This window comes from Rhamphochromis longiceps, linkage group LG7 (assembly GCF_057381845.1).
Source record: "Rhamphochromis longiceps isolate RC_006_pf linkage group LG7, R_longiceps_female_GT1.1, whole genome shotgun sequence".
Taxonomy (NCBI): domain Eukaryota; kingdom Metazoa; phylum Chordata; class Actinopteri; order Cichliformes; family Cichlidae; genus Rhamphochromis; species Rhamphochromis longiceps.
This window is the reverse complement of record NC_140563.1, coordinates 52,135,514-52,161,750: the sequence shown is the minus strand read 5'-3', so window position 1 is coordinate 52,161,750 and position 26,237 is coordinate 52,135,514. Positions and strand designations below refer to the sequence as shown.

At 42.8% G+C, this 26,237-nt stretch overlaps 1 long non-coding RNA gene across 2 annotated transcripts; it reads left to right on the top strand.

Moving 5' to 3' along the window:
• Positions 1-907: 907 nt before the first annotated feature.
• Positions 908-25,533, top strand: LOC146666295 (uncharacterized). 2 transcript variants are annotated; one of them, XR_014912434.1, is made up of 4 exons: positions 908-1,569; positions 1,647-1,796; positions 16,700-16,830; positions 25,104-25,533. It is a non-coding gene; the product is annotated as an uncharacterized LOC146666295 (long non-coding RNA). The 2 variants fall into 2 exon arrangements; XR_014912433.1 differs by having other exon boundaries at positions 908-1,796.
• Positions 25,534-26,237: the final 704 nt, after the last annotated feature.

Sequence of the window (26,237 nt, the reverse complement as noted above, 5' to 3'; positions counted from 1 at the left end):
TAACGAGTAAAGTAAGGGATTACTACTGCAAAAATGGTAATTAGATTACCGTTACTTTCCCGTAGGAACGCTGCGTTACTAAAACCGTGATTTTTTTTGCGAGAATGTCTCATGACAGTGACGTAAGCGAGTGCGACCTTCGTGACAACAGCTGTGTGCAGATCAACAATGGATCATATATCGAGTGCGGGAGAGAGTATGAGCGTGCAGCGTTTAAAGCGTGGAAGTACTGACCTCATTTTGAGTTTGATTCCATAAAAAGTGACAAAAACATTAGTGTCCGTTGTATGTGGGAAGAAAACATCTTTTCACAGCGAAAAAAACGAGTGCACTACCACGTAATGGGAAACTCACAGAGAAACTCGCGGATTCTTCCACTGACCGCTGCGGCACACCTGCACCAGGGTAAACCTCCGCCTACCACACTCCTGCTTTACAGGTGAAAATAGAGCAACAGGACCGCTAGTCTTTGATGTTATTTATTTTCTTCTGTGTTTTACTTGCATCTATTGGAAAGAGTGAGTGTAAACACAAAAAAAATATTTTATGTGCTGGAATGTGCAGAAAATAGGTTTAAATGTTAAACAAATTTCTTCCAGTCAGAGAATGTTGCATTTAATTAAATTTTTGCTTGATGCATAAAGTTAAAAGATTAAAACTAATAAAACAAGTTTTAAAAAGAGACTTTTCCATTTGATTACATTTTGTATGATGGATTATGTAGAAAAAGTTGAATTGGGCTGAAAGATCTATCACTTTATCACCTATTCAGGTTGTAAATCGTGTTTTTAAAAAGTAAGTAACTTAGTAACTAAGTAATTAATTACTTTTGAAAATAAGTAATCAGTAAAGTAACAGGATTACTTTTTTTGGGGAAGTAATCGGTAATTAGTTACTGATTACTTTTTTCAAGTAACTTGACCAACACTGCTCACTACAGATCACACTGTCATCTATGAACATCTCATCGATGGAGACACCTGCCTGACCTCTGTCAGAGCTGATCCTTGATGTAGTCCCACCCCTACTTTGAACCCATCTGTCGCTCCTGTCTGTCCTCATACAGGCCCTTCATGACCCTCTTGTACTTCTCTCCCACTCCTGATTTCCTTATGCAGTACCACAGTTCCTTTCTTGGCACCCTATCATATACTTTCTTTAAACTGACAAAAACATGGTGAAGCTCCTTCTGACTTTCTGTACTTCTCCATCAACACTCTCATAGCAAACATCACATCTGTAGTTACTACAGCTAGATCAAGCTATCCTTGATCTTTAGAATCAGTACCAGTACACTTCTTCTCTCTTTGTCAGACATCCTTTCAGTCTCCAAAATTGTGGTAAACAATCTGGATAAAAAGTCCAGTGCCCTCTCGCCCAGACATCTCCATACCTCCACAAATATTGTCATGGTCCGCGGCCCGGCGTCTGAGGTGCTGATGGGATGCCCACTCCCGTGGGCGTGGCCGCTGACTCCACACCTGCATCCCATCCCAGGCGATCACCAGGTGGACCATTTAATCCTGCCCAGCCTGCTGCTCCACGCCAGTCCGTAATCGTCCTTCAGCGGTAACGCACACCTACGGGAAAGTCCTTAGGCAATCCTATCCGTGTGAACTAGTACTAACTCTGCCTTGTATACCCAGATCACTGCTCGGCGTGTTTTGAGTCACCAGCCTGTCCACCTGCCTGTCCAGAATTTGGATCACGATCAACCCCAGCCGCCTCGCCCTTTCTGGAGCTTCTCCCCACGGACCCTCACCCCTCCCTCCGGTTCCCTTGGCCCCGCTATCATCGTAAGACGCGTACACTACCTCCCCTCGTATGCTGCCGGTTTACCTGCACCCCAATAATCCTTTTTTCTTTTTCTGTTTCAGCCTCCCACGGTCCCGCTCTCGGCGTTTCCTGCGCGATTCTTCTCCCGGTCCCTCGGTTTCTCTGGTTCCGTGCGTTTTCTCCCTTCTACTCTCCCGGGACACTCTCAGTTATAATAAAGTTTATTTTTTCTCTCGTACCGCTGTGTGTGTGTTCTGCTCCTGGGTCCAGCTTGTGTGTTGAACTTCGGTTCTTGACAGTACGGACTGGCCAGTATGGACCCAGCAGATCCACTCCGCTCCGCCATTAATAAGCAGGGCGCTATTCTCGGTCGCCACGACCAGCAGCTTCAATCGCTCCAGGACCGCTACCAAGAGCTCAGTGACACTCGGGAACAGCTGCGAACCAAGCCGCCCGATCCCGTGCCCCACGGCGTTTTGCCTCCGCCTTTGGAGCCCTTCCACGGGGAGTTAGACCTGTGTGGGGGGTTCCTTTTTCAATGCTCCCTGTTCTTCAGCCGCACGCCACACGCCTTCCCCACGGATGCAGCTAAAATCTCCTATTTTGTAGGTTTATTACGGGGACGTGCTTTAACGTGGGCTGAGGCCTATTTAACATCTCACTCCATTCGTGATTGCGATTACGATGATTTCCTGGAGGAGTTCCGGGCTACGTTCTCCCCTCCGGTCTCGGAAGATGACGCCACACAGAAGTTGCTGGGGCTCCGTCAGGGGCGGCGCAGTATCGCGGAGTACCTAGTCGAGTTTCGTACCAGAGCGGTCGCCGTGGGTTGGCCCGATTCAGCTCTCCGTGGGGTTTTTTTACGGTCACTAACCGACCAGATGAAGGACCAACTAGCTTTTCACGAAGAGACTAAATCCTTCGAAGAATTGGCTTCCCTCGCCCGTAGGATCAATAGACGCCTGCGGGAGAGGGATGCCGAGCGGCGGCTTAAACCTATGGGCTCCGTATTGCGCCCCGGGATCAGTGTTTCTCCGCCCACGCCCACGGCTGCGTGTGCGCGCTCTCCGTCGCCTCCCCCGCCCGAACCCATGCAGATCGGACGCTCTCGGCTTTCTCCGGAGGAGAGGGAACGCCGATTTCGGGATGGAGAATGCCTGTACTGTGGGAGGCCCGGTCACCGCATCGCTGTCTGCCCGGTCCGCCCAAACGACCCGGCCCACCGGTAAGTCCGGGGATACGGGTGGGCAGCACGTTAAGCACTACTAGACCCCGATTATTACTGTCCGTTACCCTCGTAACTAATAACCAGACCTTTACATGCTCCGCGCTGGTAGACTCCGGGGCGGAACAGAATCTTATGGATGAGAGACTGGCTAAGAAATTAGCTGTGTCCCTCACGCCACTCGAGCCGCCCATCCCTGCGTCCACGTTGAATAATCAAGTGTTTGCTTATATCACCCACCAAACTGCACCCGTACAGTTAGTCACATCAGGGAATCACCAGGAGCAGCTTTCCTTTTTCACTTTTCCCGCTCCTGACACCCCGCTTATCTTAGGTTACCCCTGGCTACAGAAACATAACCCTCGCATCGATTGGGCCGGAAAGAGGATCGCGAGCTGGAGTGTGTTCTGTCTGGCGAACTGTTTGGGGTCGGCCGTTCCCTCCGCCTCAACGAAACGAAATTCAACCCCGCCACCCGCACCGGACCTCTCTTCCGTGCCCCCCGAATATCACGATCTTCGGCAGGTGTTCAGTAAGGACGAGGCGCTCTCACTACCTCCTCACCGTCCTTATGACTGTGCCATTGATTTACTCCCGGGAGCTTCGCTGCCCTCTAGCAGACTGTATAACCTGTCTCGCCCCGAAAGAGAAACCATGGAGAATTACATCCAAGAGTCGCTAGCGGCAGGACGAATCAGGCCGTCGTCCTCCCCTGTCGCTGCGGGTTTTTTCTTTGTGGGAAAGAAGGACGGGACGCTTCGCCCCTGCATCGATTACCGGGGTCTTAAGGACATCACCATCAAGAATAAATATCCCCTCCCACTAATTAATTCTATTTTTGACTCACTCCAGGAAGCCACAGTCTTCACCAAGCTGGATCTGCGGAACGCCTATCACCTGGTTCGAATACGTGAGGGTGATGAGTGGAAGACCGCCTTCAACACCCCACTGGGGCATTTCGAATATCTGGTGATGCCGTTTGGACTAACCAACGCCCCGGTGGTTTTTCAAGCTCTAGTCAACGACGTGTTACGGGACTTCCTAAATGTGTTTGTTTTCGTATACCTAGATGACATTCTGATCTTTTCCAAAACACCCGAAGAACATCACATCCATGTGAGAAGCGTACTACAACGGCTGCTCGAAAACAGGTTGTACGTCAAGGCGGAAAAATGTGAGTTCCACGTTTCATCCATCTCCTTCTTGGGCTACATTCTAGCAGGTGGGCAGGTGAAGACCGACCCGGTGAAAGTCAAGGCAGTGTTGGAATGGCCGGTTCCGGAGTCACGGAAGAAGCTTCAGAGCTTCCTGGGGTTTGCGAACTTTTACCGCCGCTTCATCCGGAACTACAGCCAGGTGGCAGCGCCGCTCACCCAGCTCACCTCACCCAAAGTGCCCTTCACCTGGTCCCCTGAAGCCCACGCAGCCTTTGCTAAGTTAAAACGGTTATTCACTTCCACACCCATCCTAACCCACCCAGACGCTGCTAAGCAGTTTGTTGTAGAAGTTGACGCGTCTGATGCGGGAGTGGGAGCGGTTCTCTCCCAGCGGTCTGGGCCTCTGAATAAGCTCCGGCCATGCGCCTTCTTCTCACGCCGACTCACCCCCGCAGAGAAGAATTATGACATCGGCGACAGGGAACTGCTAGTCGTTAAACTTGCTTTAGAGGAATGGCGCCACTGGCTGGAGGGGGCCACTCAGCCCTTCCTCATCTGGACAGACCATAAGAACCTCCTGTACCTGAGAACCGCCAAGAGGTTGAATCCACGCCAAGCTCGCTGGTCCCTATTCTTCGCCCGCTTCAACTTCACGCTCTCCTATCGTCCAGGATCGCGGAACACCAAGCCCGATGCGCTCTCCCGTCAGTACTCCTCCGACAGCGAAGCGACTCCCCCCGCCACCATCCTACCCGCCACCTGCGTGGTGGGCGCCCTCACCTGGGAAATAGAGGAGACCATTCGCCGAGCTCTCCCGGGAGACCCCGATCCAGGGACCGGACCACCCGGACGGCGCTTCGTTCCTGCTGCCGCCCGGGGAGCTGTCATCCACTGGATCCACACAGCACGATTCACGTGCCACCCAGGCGTGAACAGAACGACGCACCTCCTCAAGAAACATTTTTGGTGGAAAACGCTAATAAGGGACGTGAGGGACTATGTGTCTGCCTGTGCCGTCTGCGCCCGTAATAAGTCATCCACCCAGCGCCCCGCAGGCCAGCTCCACCCGCTCACTACACCCCACCGGCCCTGGTCTCACATCTCCCTCGACTTTGTTACCGGTCTCCCTGCCTCGTCCGGAAAGCGTGTCATTCTCACCGTTGTAGATCGGTTTTCCAAGGCCGCTCACTTCATCCCGCTAGCCAAGCTGCCCTCAGCCGCTGAGACTGCCCAGTCGTTGGTTGCTAATGTGTTCAGGCTCCACGGAATCCCCTTGGAAATTGTCTCCGATCGAGGTCCCCAGTTCACCTCACAGGTGTGGAAGACCTTCTGTTCCGCTCTCGGCGCCAAGGTTAACCTAAGCTCCGGCTTCCACCCGCAATCCAACGGACAGACTGAACGTCTCAATCAAGAACTGGAGACTATGCTACGGTGCGTGGCCAGTCAAAACCCCTCCTCTTGGGTTACCTACCTGCCCTGGGTGGAGTACGCCCACAACACTCTAACCTCGTCCTCCACCGGTCTATCACCTTTCGAGGCGTCTCTCGGATATCAGCCTCCGCTCTTCCCTGAAGAGGACTTGACTCTCTCCGTCCCGTCGGCTCCACACCACCTTCGGCGCTGCCAACGTGTATGGCGCAGCGTTCGCAGCGCCCTCCTGCGTGCGAAGGAACGACATGCGCACTACGCCGATCGTCGCCGCGCCCCAGCCCCTGACTACCAGCCGGGACAGAAGGTTTGGTTGGCTGCTGGGAACATCCCACTCCGGGGCACGTCCCGCAAACTGGCTCCCCGTTTCATCGGGCCATACGAGGTGGGCTGAGTCATCAACCCGGTGGCGGTCAGGCTTCGGCTTCCAGCCTCCCGGCGTGTGCACCCCACGTTCCATGTGTGTCAGCTTAAACCAGTCCGCCTCAGCCCCCTGTGCCCTCCTTCCGCGCCCCCTCCTCCCGCCCGGCTCGTCGGCGGCCATCCGGCCTATGCGGTCCGGCGTATCCTGGATGCGCGCCGGCGCGGGCGCGGCTGGCAGTATCTCGTGGATTGGGAGGGGTACGGCCCCGAGGACCGCCTCTGGGTCCCGCGCTCCTTCGTTCTGGACCCTCGCCTCATCTCTGCTTTCCATGCTTCTCTCCGCAGGCGGGGTCCCGGCCTGTCGCCTGGGGGCGACTCTTGAGGGGGGGGGTACTGTCATGGTCCGCGGCCCGGCGTCTGAGGTGCTGATGGGATGCCCACTCCCGTGGGCGTGGCCGCTGACTCCACACCTGCATCCCATCCCAGGCAATCACCAGGTGGACCATTTAATCCTGCCCAGCCTGCTGCTCCACGCCAGTCCGTAATCGTCCTTCAGCGGTAACGCACACCTACGGGAAAGTCCTTAGGCAATCCTATCCGTGTGAACTAGTACTAACTCTGCCTTGTATACCCAGATCAATGCTCGGCGTGTTTTGAGTCACCAGCCTGTCTACCTGCCTGTCCAGAATTTGGATCACGATCAACCCCAGCCGCCTCGCCCTTTCTGGAGCTTCTCCCCACGGACCCTCACCCCTCCCTCCAGTTCCCTTGGCCCCGCTATCATCGTAAGATGCGTACACTACCTCCCCTCCCCTGTGTGTGTGTTCTGCTCCTGGGTCCAGCTTGTGTGTTGAACTTCGGTTCTTGACAAATATGGCATATGGACCAAACACCTTTCCTTCTTCTTTACATGTCGCTAATCCTATGTTGACTTTTGAAATATATACATTTATATTTAAAGTAAAACTAAGCTTTTTTTGTGCTCATTGGATGTGTGTACTCCTTGTGAATTCTTAAACTCTAAGCACCTTTCCTATTAGGTTATCAGGCAGACATCAGGCTCAGGATTACAGCCAGGATCTGTCTGCATTCCTCCCGCATCTTCATAATCCTCACAGTCTGAAAGAATAGCTTGTGAGCCTTCTTGTGGTTATGTGTGTTGTCACCTGTTCATACTTCTGTTGTGTCTTAACAGGGATGTTGACGCTTCCCATTATAGCTTCTTATTATCATCCTGTACCGTAGATGGGCTGCTACAGCACTCTGATACAAAAGTTGTCTTCGAGGGAGTTTGAGTGAAAACCAATCAAAGACAAGAATTGGCGTAATCCAATTCAGGAAAAATTTGAACTGCTATATTTGTGTAATTTGTATGTGGAGCAGCAGGTGAATCACTATCCAGTAATACACAAGAAAGAAAAATTAATGGAAATTGTAATATAATAACCATAAATGAATGCATCAGATTTGTTTTTCTCTTCTCTCTCATGGCAGATTTGTCCTTTATAACTCAAATATAACAAGACTTTTTGCCTATATCCATCTCCTATGTTTTCCACTGTTTACAGGAATCACTCAGATAGGCTTTGTAATGTTAAACGACTCAACAGCCCAATCAAACTGATGAAGGCTTCAAGATAGTGAGCACTGGACTTTACTAGATGTAAAATTATTATGATGATTTCAGTCTCACATCTAAAATATGACAAATCTTTGGTTCAAGTTAAAGTTTTGTGCAATCTAATGTTCTCATTTTTGGTTTTTGCCATGATCTTTGCAGGTTAACCTGAACAGAATGCTGCCTGTGTGATTACTCAACTTTAAGGGCAATGCCGCCAATACCCTAAAAATACCCCAAAATCTCAGTTTACAAGTCTCCGGCACTCATTTTATCAGACCACAGTCTTTTGCATCATGCACTTAGAATCTTTCAGTGCCTTTTTGTAAACTCCTGTCTTCTGCCATCTGGCCACTCTCCCACACAGTCCAGATTTGTGAAGTGTAGCACTGACTGTTGCCTCTCCAAAAAAATGTCTCGTTGCAGCCAAGCAGTGCTGTAGCCCGGTTGGGCAGGTCCTGGGATCCCTGTCACCTGCACGACTGGGGCTGGCCGTTGCATGTCCGGATATCCAGTTGTGGAAAAGAAGCTGAACTCTATTGACGTCCATATTTCTTACGTTCTCATCATCCATAGTATTTTTCATGCATTGGCGTATGAATTTACCAAAACAGTGACATGAATTTTCTGCGCGTGTGATTTGGTGGCTCGGTTTTGTTGTTTTTCACTGCAGTACTTCTGAATACTGCACTGAGTTAAACAGTAAGTTATTCCTGAGAAGCTCCTTGTCATGCTTTGTGTTTAACTGATGGTACGTGTCACAAAGTGTGCAGTGATGGACAGCAGAGATCCATCTGAGAGCTGCGGGGAGCTTAGTTCACATGCTTTTCTGATTTCTTGAGCTTTCTGACAGCATCATGAATATTTGCCCGTATCGACACCCTTCACCACTGCAACGTTTCTGAATGTTTCCTGAATCTCGTTAAATTTTCAAACACCACAGGGTGTGCAGCTTTTAGGCAAGCTCTAGTTATTTGTTTATTTATTTTTAACAGCAGCAGGCCAGCAATTAATAATTTTCCACCGTGAAAATCAGAGCAGCAGTTTATCCTCGAGGATTTGCCTTTGTACATCAAATCGTCATTTGAATCAACACATTTATCGATTCCCTAGTTTGAGGTCAAGCGCAAGGCTCAAGACAAGGTAGTTATTGGAAGGAGGGATTAAAGGAGAATCGCAGCAAAGCCTAAAAAAACAGAAATAGAGTGCTAGTAAGATAAATGTTGCTCTGTTATGCTTCAGTCTGACTCTTGTAAATATATATATATATAATGTGTGTGTATATAGATCTATATATTATTATTACTGCTTTGACCTACATCTCAGTCTCCTGACCTTGAACTTGATGTCAAATATGACATGATATTTTAAATCTTTATACAGTACTTACACCACAATTTCAAAGGTGTAAGGCTTTTTATCAATTTTTGACCAATAAGTGATTACGTTGACCTTGGCTGCGGACTGTTAACATGAGCACACTCTACACCCCTACAAAGTTTTATCAAAACATTTTCAAGCTATTGTGTTTACAAAATTTAACCTCGTAACAATAACACTGTTACATGTGTTGGCAGGAACTTTTGTATGTGTAGTATGATGTATAATTTTTTTTTAGAAATTTTTATGGTAATATTTACAGACTTTGATATTTTTATGGGCATATTTTTAAGCATTTTAAGGTGTTTACATTCAAAGCAGCAACAGTAAAGATATGATAATAATGAGGATGGTGATGATAATGATTATTTTTAAATGAGCCATTATCTAGGATTAGTTACTCCTTTTTTGACAAGTCAAAAAGTTTCTATTAGTAATGGTTTAACAGTATAGAACTGCATGGAGCACTGCTGCTCTATAAATGCATTAAGGAAATGCTTCCAGTTTGCAACACTTCAATCCATCTGATAACGGTGTGCAAGCAGTTGTAAATGTTCATTTTAAACAGCAGGTACAACATCGGGTTTTTGCGGCATATCTTGCAGTTTTACAGAGGACTTTATTTATTTATTTGTTATCTTACCTTTGTCAGAGCTGGGTAATAAGAAAAAGGAAACAAATGACTTAATAGGCACTGGTCTAAAACTAGAATGCTCCTAAAATAAATGTCACTTTACTAAATTTGGGCCACTGAATTTTGGTAAAAAAACAAAACAAAAAACATTTTAAGTGTGCAGAGCAATATGTGTGAAAACAGCATTTCTCATGGCCACCAGGGTGTTTAAAGAAAGAAAAACAAATGACGCTATTTCCTGTTGGCTCTTATCTGCAGCTCTCCTGCTGTGAAAGCACAAGTCATGTGCTCCAGTACGTCGCCATCGTCAATGGCAGTGGTACAGCATATGATGGCATGGCAGACCTGGTCACAGATGGTACACTTAGGCGCCCCAGAGGCTGCCTGCTGGCAGGACACACACATTACACAAGAAAACACTGTTATGTTCTGCTTCCGCTTCAGACACGCTGACCAAACACCTTCGTTAGGTCCTCGCCTGTACAAATATCACTGATATGCTCTTTGGGTATCTGGCAGATTCTTCATAAAGCTCAGTCTTTCTTTCTTTCTTTTTTTCTTGTGTTGAGAGCGGTGGATATGCAGTGGATTTACAGCAGTTGTGAATGAAGTCTTGCTTTCCCTAATTGTTTTGAACGTGCTAAAATCAGATCTGCAAAACATATGCTGCAGCATGCTGCAAAAAGAAAACAAAATTCTAGCAGTATGCAGTACATTTTAAAAGCTTGACACACAGATCAGAATCAGAATCAGAATCAGAATACTTTATTGATCCCTGGGGGAAATTATTTTTTGTTACAGTGCTCCATTATAAACCAACATTAAGACAAGACAGACAATACGCTAACTAAGAATAGTACAATATATACATATATATACATACATACATACATAAGTCACTTATAAATAAATATTTGGAAAAGAAACATGTGTAGTTGTAGCAGCAAACAGTGTGTTAAGTGGATGCGTTGTACAGGGAGATGGCCACAGGCAGGAATGATTTCCTGTGTCGTTCAGTGGTGCTTTTCGGTAATCTCAGTCTCTCACTGAACGAGCTCCTGTGACTGACCAACATGTCATGGAGTGGGTGGGAGGTGTTATCCAACATTGTCTTTATCTTGGACAGCATCCGCCTCTCCGACACCACCTTGAGGGAGTCCAGCTCCATCCCCACAACATTGCTGGCCTTACGGATCAGTTTATTAAGTCTGTTGGCATCTGCGACCCTCAGCCTGCTCCCCCAGCATGCAACAGCATAGAGGATCGCACTGGCCACCACAGACTCATAGAAAATCCTCAGCATTTTCTGGCAGATGTTGAAGGACCTCAGTCGCCTCAAAAAATAGAGACGACTCTGGCCCTTCCTGTAAAGTGCTGTGGTGTTTTTAGCCCAGTCCAGTTTATTGTCAATGTGTACTCCAAGGTATTTATAGTCCTCCACAATGTCAACACTGACCCCCTGGATTGAAACAGGGGTCAAGTGTTTCCTGGTCTTCCTGAAGTCCACGATCAGTTCCTTGGTCTTTGCCACGTTGAGCTGCAGATGATTCTGCTCACACCACGTGACAAAGGAGTCGACCACAGCCCGGTACTCTGTCTCATCATCCCTGCTGATGCATCCAACCACCGCAGAGTCATCAGAAAACTTCTGAAGATGGCAGGTCTCTGTGCAGTGGCTGAAGTCTGTGGTGTAGAGGGTGAAGAGGAAGGGGGAGAGGACAGTCCCCTGTGGTGCCCCTGTGTTGCTAATCACCTTGTCAGACACACACTGTGGGAGACGTACATATTGTGGTCTTCCTGTCAGGTAATCAACAATCCAGGACACCAGAGAAGCATCCACCTGCATCGCTGCTAACTTATCACCCAGGAGGGTCGGCCTGATGGTGTTGAAAGCACTGGAAAAGTCAAAAAACATGACCCTCACAGTGCTCGCCGGCTGGTCCAGATGGGTGTAGACACGATTGAGCAGGTAGATGATGGCGTCCTCTGTTCCGAGACGAGGCTGATAAGCGAACTGAAGGGGATCCAGATGTGGTCTTACTATGGGTCGCAGCTGGTCCAGGATGAGCCTTTCCAGGGTCTTCATGATGTGGGAGGTCAGTGCCACGGGCCTGTAATCCTGGGGGCCACTGGGACGAGGCGTCTTTGGTACAGGGACGAGGCATGATGTCTTCCACATCACCGGGACCCTCTGCAGACTCAGACTCAGCATAAACAGTTTATGAAAGACTCCACACAGCTGGGGGGCACAGGTCTTGAGGACAAGGGGACTCACTCCGTCTGGTCCAGCAGACTTGCCTGAGTGAAGTCTCCGATGAGTGTATTAGTATTTTCTCATATCCTCAAGATTGAAAATCTTACATTTTTGAATTATGTTGATTTTTCTGAAGAGCTATTTTAAACACAAGCAGAGTTTTATGTAAAATCCAAAGATGTTGATAACCGGTCGCGCGACAGATAATTGCACTCCCTGGTGTTAGTTCTGAGTTCGGGTTCCTAGGTCTGCAGGGAGACGCTGAACAGGCTGCCTTTCTTGCTCTTTTTAAATTGACCTTATTGACTTCATCTCTCTCTTTCTTGTGATAAAGTGCTTTTGGCAGATCTCATTAAAGCTAGACTTTACATCTAAAAGAGGTATATAGCAGATCTCCTCAAGGCTTTGCATCTCTTTAGCAACACTGAAAAGTTGTTGAACTACTTAGAATTTTTAAAGTCCCTCCGTTTCTTTTCCTAACCTCTTCAGTCTTGATATTTAGAGAGTTCAGTGGTGACGCGAGCTCTAAGACGCCAAAAATAAAAATGCAGATGAAAGGCTAAATAAAAGTAAGGCTTGTAAGTTAACTCATTAGCAGAGTGAAAATGACTGTGATTGCTTGGTTTCCTCATTTTTGGGGTTGTTCTATGGATTATAATGGGTCCCAATTAGCACACCTCCTCTCTTTGATTTGGACTGAAAACTCTCATATATTATTGGAAGGATTTGTGTCTTCAGAGTGAAATCTCTTGAGAAGTATCGGATTACCATGAAATTTACATATAAGTCTCCTGTAAAGTCAAATAACAGCAGCTTCGCCAATGCCAAATTCAAATCCAAGTCACATGTTTATTCCTGCACAGCAGTGTGGACTTTGAAAACCTGCAACTATTGTTTTCTTATTTTAGAAACGTATTTCTTTTTTCCCCATCAGTGTACAGTAAATGCACATCTGAAGCTTTCATTTGATCATTTAGACGTGTGACAGTAGCTGACACAGTGCTCTGCCATCCATGAAGAAGCTCCAAGAATGGGATGACTGTGAGAGGAGCGTTCGAGAGAGGCATGCAAGAGCAGAGACCGCAAAAGGGATGGAAATATATTTCCTAACAGAGTGTTCAACAAAAGCAGGGCAACTTGGGACGTCCTTTCAAAAACTGTTAAAAATGGAAAGAAAACAAATACATTGAAAAAAGGAGTCTTTTCTTGAAGAGATACAGGAGGGCAATGTGCACTCAAGATTTAATATAGTATTTAACACCCACAGGTTAAAGAAAAATAAAGAAATAAGCAAACAAAAAAATACTGCATTAAAACAGTGGAAGCATATATGTTACCCTGGTCAAATATTTTCACAGCATCACTTTTACTGACTTTTTGCATGCCTTCTCCAGTTTATGCTGACAGTTTCACTGAGAAGAGACCGAGCTGTTTTGTATTTAAGGCAAAATTCTCAGTCTTCAGGTGACCTAAACGACAGGTAGCGATGATGTTTACTCTGCAGATATGCTTTTCTTAAATCCTGGTGATACTTTGCTCATGTACCAAGCTTATTTAGCTGCCACGCTGTCTCTCTTGTGTCTGTTTCTTTTACAGTATAGTTCTTGCTGTGCTTTGTTTTGACCTCCATATTGCTGAGTGGCGTAGTCCTCTCGGATCTCATTTTTAATCGGCTCAGTTGGACAGGCTGAAATCAGAGAAGCTGGTTTGTGAATTCCCTCTCGGTGCTTGCACTGAATAAATGTGAAACGCAGACTTTCAGCTTTAATTGAAAATGGTATCGCAAAATTATCTCATTAACTGTTTAGGAATTACAGCCATTTTTATACACAGCTCACACATTTTCAAAGTTTCAAAAGTAAGGCGACAAACTGACATCCTTTTAAATATAAGGGTTACTTTTAATACTCGAACGAAGATCTTTTGCAGTCAAAGACGAAGAACTGTCTGATCGGGTTTGCAGCATTTGACTGAATTTGAGCAGAGACTACAGATGTGTACACTTCACAATTCCTTCTGATACTTCTATTAGCTGTGACATCATCAGTAGACACCAGCGAAATGGCGGTGATACATGCCACCATGTTTAACAGACGATGAGGTATGCTTTTGCAATACTTTTATCTTCCCATCACTCTAGTGCAAGTTAATATTGCATTTTTTTCAGAAATGTCGCCTTCCTCTTCTTCAGTGTAACCAGTTGAGTGCACCTTGATGCAAACCTTTAATATAGAAATTAAAACATCTCTTGGTTATGGACTTTGGCATTGCACATCTATCTACTTAACAGTATCCTTGAGTTGTGATGTTGTTTTTCTTAACCAAGGAAACAATTTTGCAGTCGTCTACTGTAGCTGTTTTCTGTGGTTTTCCCCACCTTTTGATGTTGCTGAGCTGGCCAGTGAATTAGCTTTGAGGATGTGAAAGATTGTAGATTAGGCCACACCTAGCATGTCTAAAGTTTATTTGGCTTTTTAAGCCCAATAATGGGCTGATTCACTTGTGTTAACAGTTCGACACTTTCCCTTTGGTATCTTGTACAGCGCTTTCTGCTTAATTTGTCATGGTATAATAAAAGGACAGGCCTTACCATCTATGACCCTTATCGTCTAAACTCTTGATAAGTCACCAGTCACATCTTGTACATCTGATTTAAAGGCTCTGCGTCTATCTGCAAAGGTATAATTACAAAAAATTGTGCCGCTGTCTAGCTGTAAACATTAAAGTACATGGACTCTGGAACTTGAATGTGGATGATGGGGAATGACAGTCAGGTCCCTGGTGTCCCTTAATGGCTAAAGTTCCCTCATATGAATAAAAGTGTCTAGTCTGCAGATGGCGGCACCCTGCACCTGTGATTTTGGCATATCATTGCCAAAACGCATACCAGATGTATCAGTGATAAAAATGCAAAAATATTCATGCTCAACATTTCATGCAAACGTTGAAATCCCGCTGTAGAGCTTCAAACATTCTCCTTAGAACCATTTTATCAAGTGCAGAACTTCTGTCTTACATTGCAGAGACAATGCAGATGACAAACAGTGGAGACATTTTCTCCATGTGTAGAATTGGATCAATGAACTCACCACACGCTACAACAGACTGCGAGCGTGCAATATTCTCAGCACATTTCTATTCCATTTGTTTTGCAATTTTCAAGTAGGGTCATGCTTTAAAATAGCTGTATTAGCTCATGAATGTCCTCTTTTTAGTTTCAAAGAGACATGAGGTACTTCCCAAAGTCTGACCTGCACAGTGTCCTCCTCAGTCATGCTAGTTACCACTACAGGATTGCTGCAAAAGCACCAAACTACAGTGAACCATCAGTAATACGGATGTTTAAGTTTACATCACCAAATGGTATGCATTATTATAACCTAAGCAAAGTGTAATAGCAGAATTCAGCTGTGGGGGAAGGGTGATTTTATTGGGTGGACCTGGACCTCTGAGCCCCGTCCATAATGTTGACACTGGTGTGGAACCAGTTTCAGATCAGATATATTGCTGTGTCACTTTGTGTGACTTTACATCATCCCGATCGGTTTCCTTGTCACACAAAAGTCTTTGTTTTGTTTTTACATTTTTGATTTGGATAGTTTTACAAAGTTTTGCAGAATTTCTTTTTCTCATTTTTTCATTACAAACTGAGAGGCAAACAGTGTTAAATTTGCATATCCGTGAAAAAAAGTAGTTAGCACATTTAGTAATGAAAAACACGATGGAGTTAGCTTGTTACTGCTGTTTTTCTGACCTCCTCGTTTTGGCTAGCTGCAGTGTTTGTGTAGGAAATAAGCCACTGCTGTGAGATGACAGCAACAAATAGGGCATACTAGATTAAAGGACTATCTCCATGAAATAAACAAGCGTGGACTTCCACGAAAAAGTGAGTCCAATTCACACCTCGTTTGCCTTGTTTTTCCTGTTTCTCTCACGCTTTCATTATTCGTGGTTAAATGTCGTGCCATCGCTGTTTGCACAGTATTTAACTACCTGCAGTGAAGTTCCTGCGGAGGTTTTTCACAGGCCTGGGAAATCAGGCATTCATAGTTTTCCCAGTGTGATGTTCATTCAGTCACCTGTTGTCTTTGTGATGATTTATAAAATGTGCAAAAAGGCTTAAAAAAAAGTCCTAATTTATCCATTTATGTTTTGTAAGTTGTGTTTCAGTATGAGTCAGGAGCTTATATAAGAAGTCAGGAAATATTAGTATTTAAAGCTGAACCTTCATCAGTGTACGGTCTGAGTTCTCGTTCAAACTCACTCTCATTTTTATTTTCAGCAGCACAAATGAAAATTCTGAGAAGAAATAAGAAACCTGATGATGATGATGTTAATGTAGTATTGCAAGATATTAGACTTAATATTGTGAGTGCTTTGATTCACTTAATCTGTGACCCACCCTGCTCTCGTGGCCTCTGCTGCTGTGGTGTGACAAAGGCTCCTTTTGCAATGAAACAAAGCGTCTTGTCTGCAGGACATGCTTTCTCATCCGTCCTCTGCCTTCCTAATTGTCTCCTATTTTTCTATATTGTGTGTTGCTCGAGAAAGCGATGAAGTCAGCATACGCCAAAAAGCTGATTGCCAGCAGAGGTGCATTAGAATCAGTCTTATTCATGATGATTTACTCATCTATCTAGCCTGCGCTCACAGTGCCCTTGACTGTCCAGGCCAGAGTACAGTTTGTCTCAGCATCTTAACTCCTCTCTCACCCTCGCTATCTCTGTCTTTCATGCACAGCAGGGCTTTTGAAATGCACTCCAGCAGAGCTCACATTTCAAGATTTTATGCATTTGCAGTGACACACTGTCCTCTCACGTATTAGCAAAATTTGATTGGTGGATTTGATTGATTTTTATTTCAGACGCTGCTGTCACCGAGGAAGCATTGGGGATCTGTGCCTGGGCATGACATGCAGCAATCATGTCAACCAGTCAAACAAACTGGACTTCGCACTCAATCAGTCACTCTTGGGTACCGTACAGGTGGCCTAGTGTGAGTACAAACTAAAATGCTGCTTCAGCAACAGAAAACAACCCCCTTCCTTTTTCACCTCAAGCCTTGTGTGTACTTTGGTGCCTTCATTTCCCTTTATCTCTCTCTCCCTCTCATGTGACTCTTTTTTGTTTGTTTTTTAATGTGGGAAGGTTGCAGATATTCTAGTAAAATTCTTAAAATGTCAGAATATAATTTTTCAAGCAATATAATTGTGTCAGTGGAGGTGGGAAGTAATGAAGTACAACACTTTGCTGCTGAACTTTTTACTTTTACTCCCCACATTTTCTACTTTTTCACACAAATACCTGTACTTCCTACTCCTTACATCTTCAGGCTTGTTACTTTTGGTTTTGGTTATTATTTCTGGTCAGTGCAAGCCTTCAAATATCAAACCAATTTAAGTCTAAACAGAGACACATGAAAGGCAGTCCTGTTTGTGTATTAATCGCCAGGGCATGTAGCTTAAAAACAGATGAAACCTCATGCCATAGTCAGGGGCCTTGTTACTGGCTAAAGGTCCAGCAGCTGTATTTCACAGGGAGAGAACAGAACGAGAGCTAACTTCACTCAGAGATGGAGAAAGATAAGAAAGACAGGGCAGGAGAGGAAGAAGAGAGGTTAGATTTAAAGATAAGAACGGCTCAGTAGGATTTGATAAACTGGAAATGTAAAGGTTAGATGTTCATGTTTTTAAATCAGAGATTGGGTCTGTACATGTGACATTATGTTTTTTATATTGTGAAACATGCTGCAAAACAAACTAAGGTACACTAACTGTGTTATTTAAAGCTTGTATGAAATGCAATGCATGGTGCACAGTGGCTGTGGTTCTTATGGTTGGAGTTAGGTTACATGAAGTGTAGCAGAGATTAATATAGCACACATCAGCTGATCATAGCCTTTATATCAACAAAGTCTCTCTGGAGCTCTTAATAGCAATTATTGTGAGTTGTTTCCCCGTGTTGAGTCACTACAACCGATTTCAGGGTTCCCCCAAATGCTGAATCCCACTTTAACCTCGTTCCCACTCATCTTGCTGTTTAGAGGTAAAGTCACTCCCTACAATGTCGGCAACAGAAAAGAGAGATAATGTTTTCCTGTCTTTTCTTTGCTTGTGTTCTACTTCAGTGATTCAAGCTGATTACAATTAGAATTAAAAATTAGGAATACAAACTTTATTTTAGTCTCTCTACTAATATTATTTTATTATTGCATTAATATAGCACAAGTTCGTTTTTGACTTTCTTTGAGTATATTTCAAAGTACCATCTGTGTGTCGGTATAAATGTGCTGTTTATATGCATTTTACTTAAGATGCATATACAGATTAACCCTGTTCCTTAAAAGGCACTCCAAACTGTGACCAGCAGTAGTAGGGATTATAATGCAAAGAAATTAGACTAGAAAGTTTTTTTCCCCTAAATTTGTTTTCAATTTTTCTGTAGTTACTAACAACAAGTATGTAAAGTGTTAGTTTATGAAGTTCACAGACATCAAGTTGTACATTTCCACATTAATGTACATTTGCAGAAGCAGCATAAAGGCCAGACATCTGAGCCCTTAAGTTTTACAACTGGTATTCTGGAGCGTTGGTGTCAGAACCACTGCTACCCTGAGCCTGACAGCTCAGTGAATTGACAAAGATTTTATTTTCTGGCCTGAAGCACCGACAGTTTGAGGGTTACATGCTGCACAGCAGCAGCCATTTCTCAGACATATGCCAACACATTTGAAATATGGGACACTGATACTTCAGAAGTGCGAGTGCTACTAAAGGACAGTGTGAGAAATAAGAATAGGGAAGACAGCCAGTCTAAGGGCCATTGTAAGCTCTTCCCACTTGCTTATTCGTCAAACAGTCAACAGACAATAAAACCATCACCTTGAATGTTTCAGCAGGTTGTGACAACAAGGTTAAACATTTCATTTTAGGTGGCAAAAGCATTGCCACTTAAGGATCTAGGACAACTAGAGTGTGTAGCTTCATATTTAACACACTGTAATGTGTCATTCAGTGGGCATCACTGGGCGTTTACCTTTATAGAGATAATAAAGATGGTAATGTTGCATCTTTTGCAGATGTTACACCTGTGCAGGGATCCGTGAGGTTGTTAGGATACGATGACGTGTGAACAGACAAGTTTTATTGTTTTCTGTGAACAATCTCTGGCCCAGTACTTAAAAAATATATATAGGGGGACTAATAATTATGTCCTCATCTGTACATCCATAAATACAGTCATTCATTTTCTGTATGAGAATACACCACTGAGACATGTCAGCCTTCCTGCTCCTACACTTTTAAAATATCCATTATGGGTATTAGTGCTTGACATCAGGGGGTGCACAGCAGCAGAGACTGCAGCCCCAGGTGGAGACAAGTGGCTGTGTAACCCAGCAGCCAACTGATGTTCTACATTTATGACACTAATAATTATTTCAATAAACTAGTATTTACTAGAGAAATTCTCTATACTGTGGTGAAATCCCCAAAAAGTATTAAGGTATGAAAAAGGGCCCTGCTAAAGTCAGAAACCCTATACAGCATAAACTTTGCATGCTTAAAATCAATACTGATTCTGTATCATTTATGCCATATACAAGTAATAAGCTCCGTTATAAGAACATTATTAGTATTTTATCCCTGCTGTCATTAGGGATGCTTCTTTGTGACCCAGCACTAATTTGATTTCCTCTTTAGGTAGATTTCATTATTGCTGACATGAACTGGCTGCTCCTGTGTTCATGAAGTTGTACATTGTTAATAGATTCTTTTGGACCGGCCACTCCTCTCAGCGCTTTTTGTCTTTTTTCTACGGTAAATTTGCTCTGCTCAGCAAATAAGTCGCTCTCACAAACTCACATAGCCGGTGTGTCGTAGTCTTACATAGGAGTAGTGCCTAGACACCTCACTGAACTATTTCATGTGCAGAATTTTAGCATGCTCTTTCTCTGTAATGCATCTGTGAACCTGTTAATTTGACCGGTTAATTTTTTTCATTTATTTTTAAATATTTGTGTTGGATTTTGTACCCAACAGATTTTTTACCTTCTTAAATATATATATAAATATTTTGCCCTCAAAACTGTAGTGTAACAGTATATGGGCTGTTTCAGTTTTGACCTGTCATTAGCATCACTCACCTCCACCGTACATCTTGATCCAACTCGTTTCTTCTTAACTACAATCCAACATGTGGACTTCAGAGTGTTGAAGATACGTTTATTTCAGCATTTATTTCGGTTGGTCACTCTTCATCATCTCTGGTAAGAATTGCTAAGGATTAGAAATAATGTTGAATAAAATGAGTACCAGTATGCTAATTCTGAATGTTAATGTAGAACTTATAGTATACCCACATGACCATAGGTGGTTTAGTTTGTTTGCCATTTGTTAATTAAGGTATCTCGATGAAATATGTTCGATACATTTATATGGAAGCCCGTTTCCGCCACTAAAAAAAAAAGGATCCATAACTCAAAATTTCGAGTTATTTTCTCAAAATTCCGAGTTACTTTCTCGAAATTTCGAGTTACTTTCTCGAAATTTCGACATATTAACTCGAAATTTCGATTTATTAACTCAAAATTTTGAGAAAAGTAACTCGAAATTTCAAGTTAGCGCTGCCAATCAGTAATCTACGTGAATGACGTCATTTCCTCGTTACCTGGAAGCTGAAGCCGTCAGCTACAAATGCTACAGCTAAGCTACCGGTATTACATCCAGCCGTGAATGCACAGATTGCTGAGTGTTTTCAGCCTGGCTTCACAAATGATGAAATCCCTGTGTTATTAGCTGAATCACATGGTGTTACTATCAGCAAACGTATTCGCGAAAGCGCCAATTTGTTGGGATCCGTTTTTGAGTGCGCGTTCCTCTGCGCCATATGCTTCCGGGTAACAAGAAAGCGACCTCATTCACATATATTTTTGATTGGCAGAGCTAACTCAAAATTTCGAGAAAATAACTCAAAATTTCGAGAAAATAACTCGAAATTTCGAGTTAGGATACTAGCTTTTTTGTTTTTATTTAGTGGCGGAAACGGGCTTCCATACATTTAGAACATATATTCGTAAGAATTGTTACTTCTTGCTAACCCTATCTGCTTTTGTAGGTTGCTTAACAGTTAAAAGAACTTCTGTTGCTGTAGCGGTTTAGCTATTAAGTGACTATTTCTAAAGCAAAATTCTTACGACTAAAGAAAATACAAAACTCTTTTGCGGTATTCTTGCCTTGGTGCTTTCAGTTTTTATCCTTTCTTCATGTACTTGCAATCAGTGAATTGGAGTCCTTCAATTTTATGGAGGTTACTAACTTCTAGTACACATCGGACGAAATTCAATAAAACATCTGCAAGATTTGAACACGTTTTCACAAATATTGCAATAGCAAAATACCAGATTGAACCTGGTCTCACAGACTTTTTATGTGACTTACTAGACTTGTCTGAACAGTAAACAGTTTTAGTCCGTTTTTGGTCTTAATCTTTTTATTTTGTTAATTTTATTCATTGTATATTTTATTGCTTATTTTATTGTTTATTCTTTTAAATATTAAAACATTTTACTCATGTTTTAATATTTAATATATATTCATTATTTTCATCTTTTCTTTTTTCATTGTATGTATTTATTTTATTCTTATTTTTATATATATTTCTTTGTCTGCTTAATGTATGGTTTCTAACTGTCATCTCTGTTTTTTTTTTTTATTACTGGAAAGCACTTTGGTCAACGATGTTGTTTTTAAAGTGCCCTCTAAATAAAGTTGGATTGGATTGGATTGGATTGAATGCACGCAGTTACATTAAAGCAGGGCTGCCCAATCCCAGTCCTCGAGAGCTACTATCCTGCAGCTTTTAGATGCATCCCTACTCCAACACAGCTGAATCAAATGAATGGCTTGTTATCAGGCCTTTGCCAAACACGATGGCATGCTGAAGAGGTAACCAAACCATTTGATTCAGCTGTGTTGGAGTAGGGATGCATCTAAAAGCTGCAAGACGGTAGCTCTCGAGGACTGGGATTGGGCACCCCTGCATTAAAGCATAGACACAAAAACATTTGAGTGTGCATGCCTGTGGTGTATTTTTGTGAGTTGCTTAGCTCACAAAAAGACATGTATTTAAAGAATATTCCAAAAAAGCAGTACCATGATAACAAATGAAGGATGCCCACTCTAACGCTGTCTCTGTTGTTTGTGGTAGTCTCTCCTCTGAGTTTATCACAGGCTAATCCATGAAAACAGTGTCAGTCTCATTAATTGCTTACAATAAACAGATAATAAGCAAATCCATTTTATGAGCTACTTTGCTTAAATTCACAGTTTAAGAAGTAAGTTTAATAATCCGAGTCACTTCCTAGTGTTTACTAAACCATCTATGGACACCATATACTTTCTTTTACAGTGTTGCCTCTTTAATTAACAACAGGACTATCAAAATGATTGCCATGCTAATAAATCCTTATGTACTGTATCAATCACTTAATGTACCCTGACTGAATGGATTATTTTCATGGATTGATGTGGCCAGTAGTGATACGTCTTCTGTGGTATTGGGTTTTTGTGTAGCTAGTATCTCAACTTATGTTACCTACGTTAAGTTGAGATACTACGGACTTACGTTACGGATGTTATTACTGGTCTATCCCTTTTTTCCTATCAAGTGATGTAAACAGATATCACAGTATGAACAGAAATACACAGAGTTGTCAAGTCATGTCAAGTCTGTGCAAGTTAAACAAACTCCAAAAACCCCCAAAACATGAGGTGTTCTGTCAGGCTTTTTCCACGGGGATTGTATCGAGCAATGCTTTGCTAACCATTTTTGCAAAAGATGATGAAACATGAGTAAAACTTCAGAGAAACAACTGGCCCTAGAAGAGAAATCAGGTCATGTACAAGAGATGGTAGGCTGTGTAAAGAATGACTGGCAGAGATCCCTGGGCACCAGCCAGGGGGAAGGTAATCGACAATTGTATCCGCAAAACAAAAGACGTTTAGAAAAGGAAATATTAGGGCAATAAAGACGTAGAAGCCTCAAGGACCCAATGGAAATCTAAGAAGCTGAAAATTTAAACAGGAGTCAGTGTTACAGCTGGGACGACAGTGTCGAGATGACGTGGGCAAATAGAGACGGTTTTCAGCAAACTGAGTCAGATTCAGGAGTTACATTCAAGGCGATAAAGACAAACTTCAGCTGTCGTTCTTTGTCTCTGATCTTAAAAATATGAAATCTGATTTTACACAGACCCATTCTCTATTAAAACATATAAAGCATTAGCATAAATTAAAAGATTTGTTTCGTTTTCACTAAATATTCAACTATTAAGAGGTGAAGTGAAAAGATGAGCCGTCTGCTGATCAAAGAGTTTGCTCTCATTCATTTTTTTATAGATCTCTGGGTTCAGCTCAGACTAGCAAAACACAGTGTTGCTCTGTTTTAATTTAATTGGGTAGGTTAATTTGAATATTCATTAATGTCTATAATAAACCCTGGTGTTAAAAGTGCTCAGTTTTGCCTTGAATAGTGGCATCTTTTGTCAGTTCCAAACTTATTTGTCTGTTTCTAATCACAAAAAAGGGAAGTGCACTATTTGTTTTGATGAACTACAGCCCTGTTTCCAGAAAAAAGTTGGGTTATGGTAAAAATTGTCTGTAAAGGTAACACAGCAAAAGTGAGGAACCATATTTTTCTTTGAAACATAAGAAAATTTGAGATCTAATACCAGTAAGCTAGCTTATCTGGTTTTAAATTCAGAGGTGTGTGAAGGCCCACAGATTACAGCCATTTGTTTTAGCATTCATCTTTGTACTCAAACACTAGTTATTTCAGTTTTTGTCTTTTGTTGCTTGTTTTTTATTTTCTTGCTTATTATGTTTAATCCAGTATATGTGTCGATCACTTATTATAATCATGAGTGAGTCTTTAGGTAAAATGACAACTTGTTGCTTTTTCAAGTTTGTAAAAAAATGAAACAAACATTCAGACTTGCGTCTCAGACAGTGTTGTGTCCCACAAATGATCTCATGTTGCCTCTTTACATCTATCTTCTAAATTAAAGCTATCTTGCGACTGCAGTTATCAGTTGTATGTGGAAGCTCGGTTGACTCGGAGCTATTGGTTTTCATACTTTGTCATTTTCATGGGTATGTTTATATCCCATTAACAGAGGCTTTTTTAGCCCTTTGCACATACACATTGTGGATAAACCTGAGCTGTCTGGCTCGAGGCTGAAGGGTGACTAGCTTGCTTGCTACTCCTGACTCTGCTTTAGTTCTGATCTGTAATTCCTGACGTGTGAAAGCAGAGTAAACGTTAGCAAGTGAACAATCAAATTACTCTAATGTGATTTCTTATCTTTAAAGATATGTTCTGCTATAATTACCTATTATTAGAAAGAGAGACTTTTAAACATGATAGCAACAAAACTCAGACTGTAAAGAAGTAACATCATTACCTAGCCTATCAACTCTAACAGGTGCAGAAATCAGCTTGGTGGACCAGATGGACCAAGTTGAACTAGTATTTTTATTTCCCTGTATACAGTATACTGACTGTTAAGTCTGTTACACATTGCTCAAGACTTCTAATTCAGCTGTGATGGGTTTTTTTTATATTATATGAATACATTTTAATTTTAATTAAGGTGTAGGATTGTTTTTCTGAGCTTACAGAACACCCCTGCTACTAACTTATGACAGTGCTTTAGATTACGATTTATTACCTTAGATTAAAGTGTACACAAAGCAATGTATTAAAAATTAGCTCAAACGTAACCATCTATAGCCATAATAATAACCCAAATAACACTGATGGGGAATCATTTTCTGGAGAATGAGAACCTTTACATTTGATATTTAAAGTTTGCTAGTAATACACAGTAATACTAAGGGAACAGTTCTTGAAAAGTCCTCCACCATTGCTCATTGTCATCTAATGGTAAATATTTGATGGTAAGCATGGAGGTAATAACCTTTTTCAGCCAGGCCAGGAAGGAGTGCAGAAAATACTCAAAACTGTCAGGACATATAAAAGACTAGAAGTCATTTATCACATAATCATAAATCTGGACGTTTTGTCTCATCATTAGTGCGTTAAATGTGTGTAGTCAGGGGATGTCTTCTCTCATTAGCGCTCTACAAAAGTCACTGCATGGAACTTATATATATATAGTAAATGTGTGTTTTTAAAAAAAAATTCCTGTAAACCAATTAAACCATTAAAACCATCTGGTAAAACTGTGTATTTCCCTTTCACCCATAACAGCGCTGGCCGGGTGGGATATGAGTACAGGAGCTCTGGGGAAGTCTGGCACCAGGACATTGGCAGTGGATCCTTCGGGTCCTGTGGGATACAAGTGAAGCCTCGATGGATTAATCTTTTACCAGCACATCCCACGGATACTTGATTGGAATGGGAAGTTGGCAATGCGTTGATGAGAGTGCTTCTACTGTGGGAGCCCACAGCAACAACCTTTTGGTGGGTGGTCAGAAACAGAAATGCCATAAGCCAGTGTGTCCCAACATAACATTGTGTTGCAACCAGATGATCAGTAGTATTCAATGTCGTGGCCTATGTATTATTTTACAATGGCTTGCTATTTCCTTGCGCTTCAAACGTGCCTAATAAGCCAACCTAACTACCTTCTCTCTGTAACCTTTCTGTGTATTTTCAGTATGAAGCTGATATATATATTCTTAATAAATCAAATCTGCTTATTTCCAAAATGTAAAAGTATTTCTTTAATTTAAAATACCGTGCGCTGTCTTTACAGTCCTGAACTTCACGAAGTAACTTAGTAAGGTCATGCACTTCTTTATCGTTTCAAATCACCGACCTTATTATCAACCAGACTTAATCACGTTTTCCTTGTTCACAAGGTGGATATTTGTACTGCGTCTAGTACACTCAGTCAATAATGCATTTTTTTCTCAGCATGACTATTACCTGGTCTTTGATCCACAATGAAACGTGGGCTTACATCATTTCTCAGTGTTCTACATTCATAAACTATTCCTTCCCAAGTCTCAGTTCTTGACACCGTTCAGGCTCTGAGGGGATGAGCCCTACACACAGAATAGCTAATACAGCTACCAGCAGCTCAGACAGAGGGGAGTAATACCAGAATCCCCGTCTTGTCATTTCTCACAGGCTTAGTCCCGCTTTCATCTTTGATGTACACTGTATCCTAATGTAATGCAGCATTCATGTATCTTGATCCACTTTGTACTTCGACTGACTCAGCAATGGGATAAGTGTAATTAAACTGTAGTTTTGCATAAAATAGAAGCTTTAAAGACATTTTCGCATGAAGGTCTCGTAGCCTTGAAAGTAGAGAAGAGTGGAAGATCTGGCGTCAGGGTCAGTCCCTTGGTCACTCAGGGCTGACGTGAATCACCG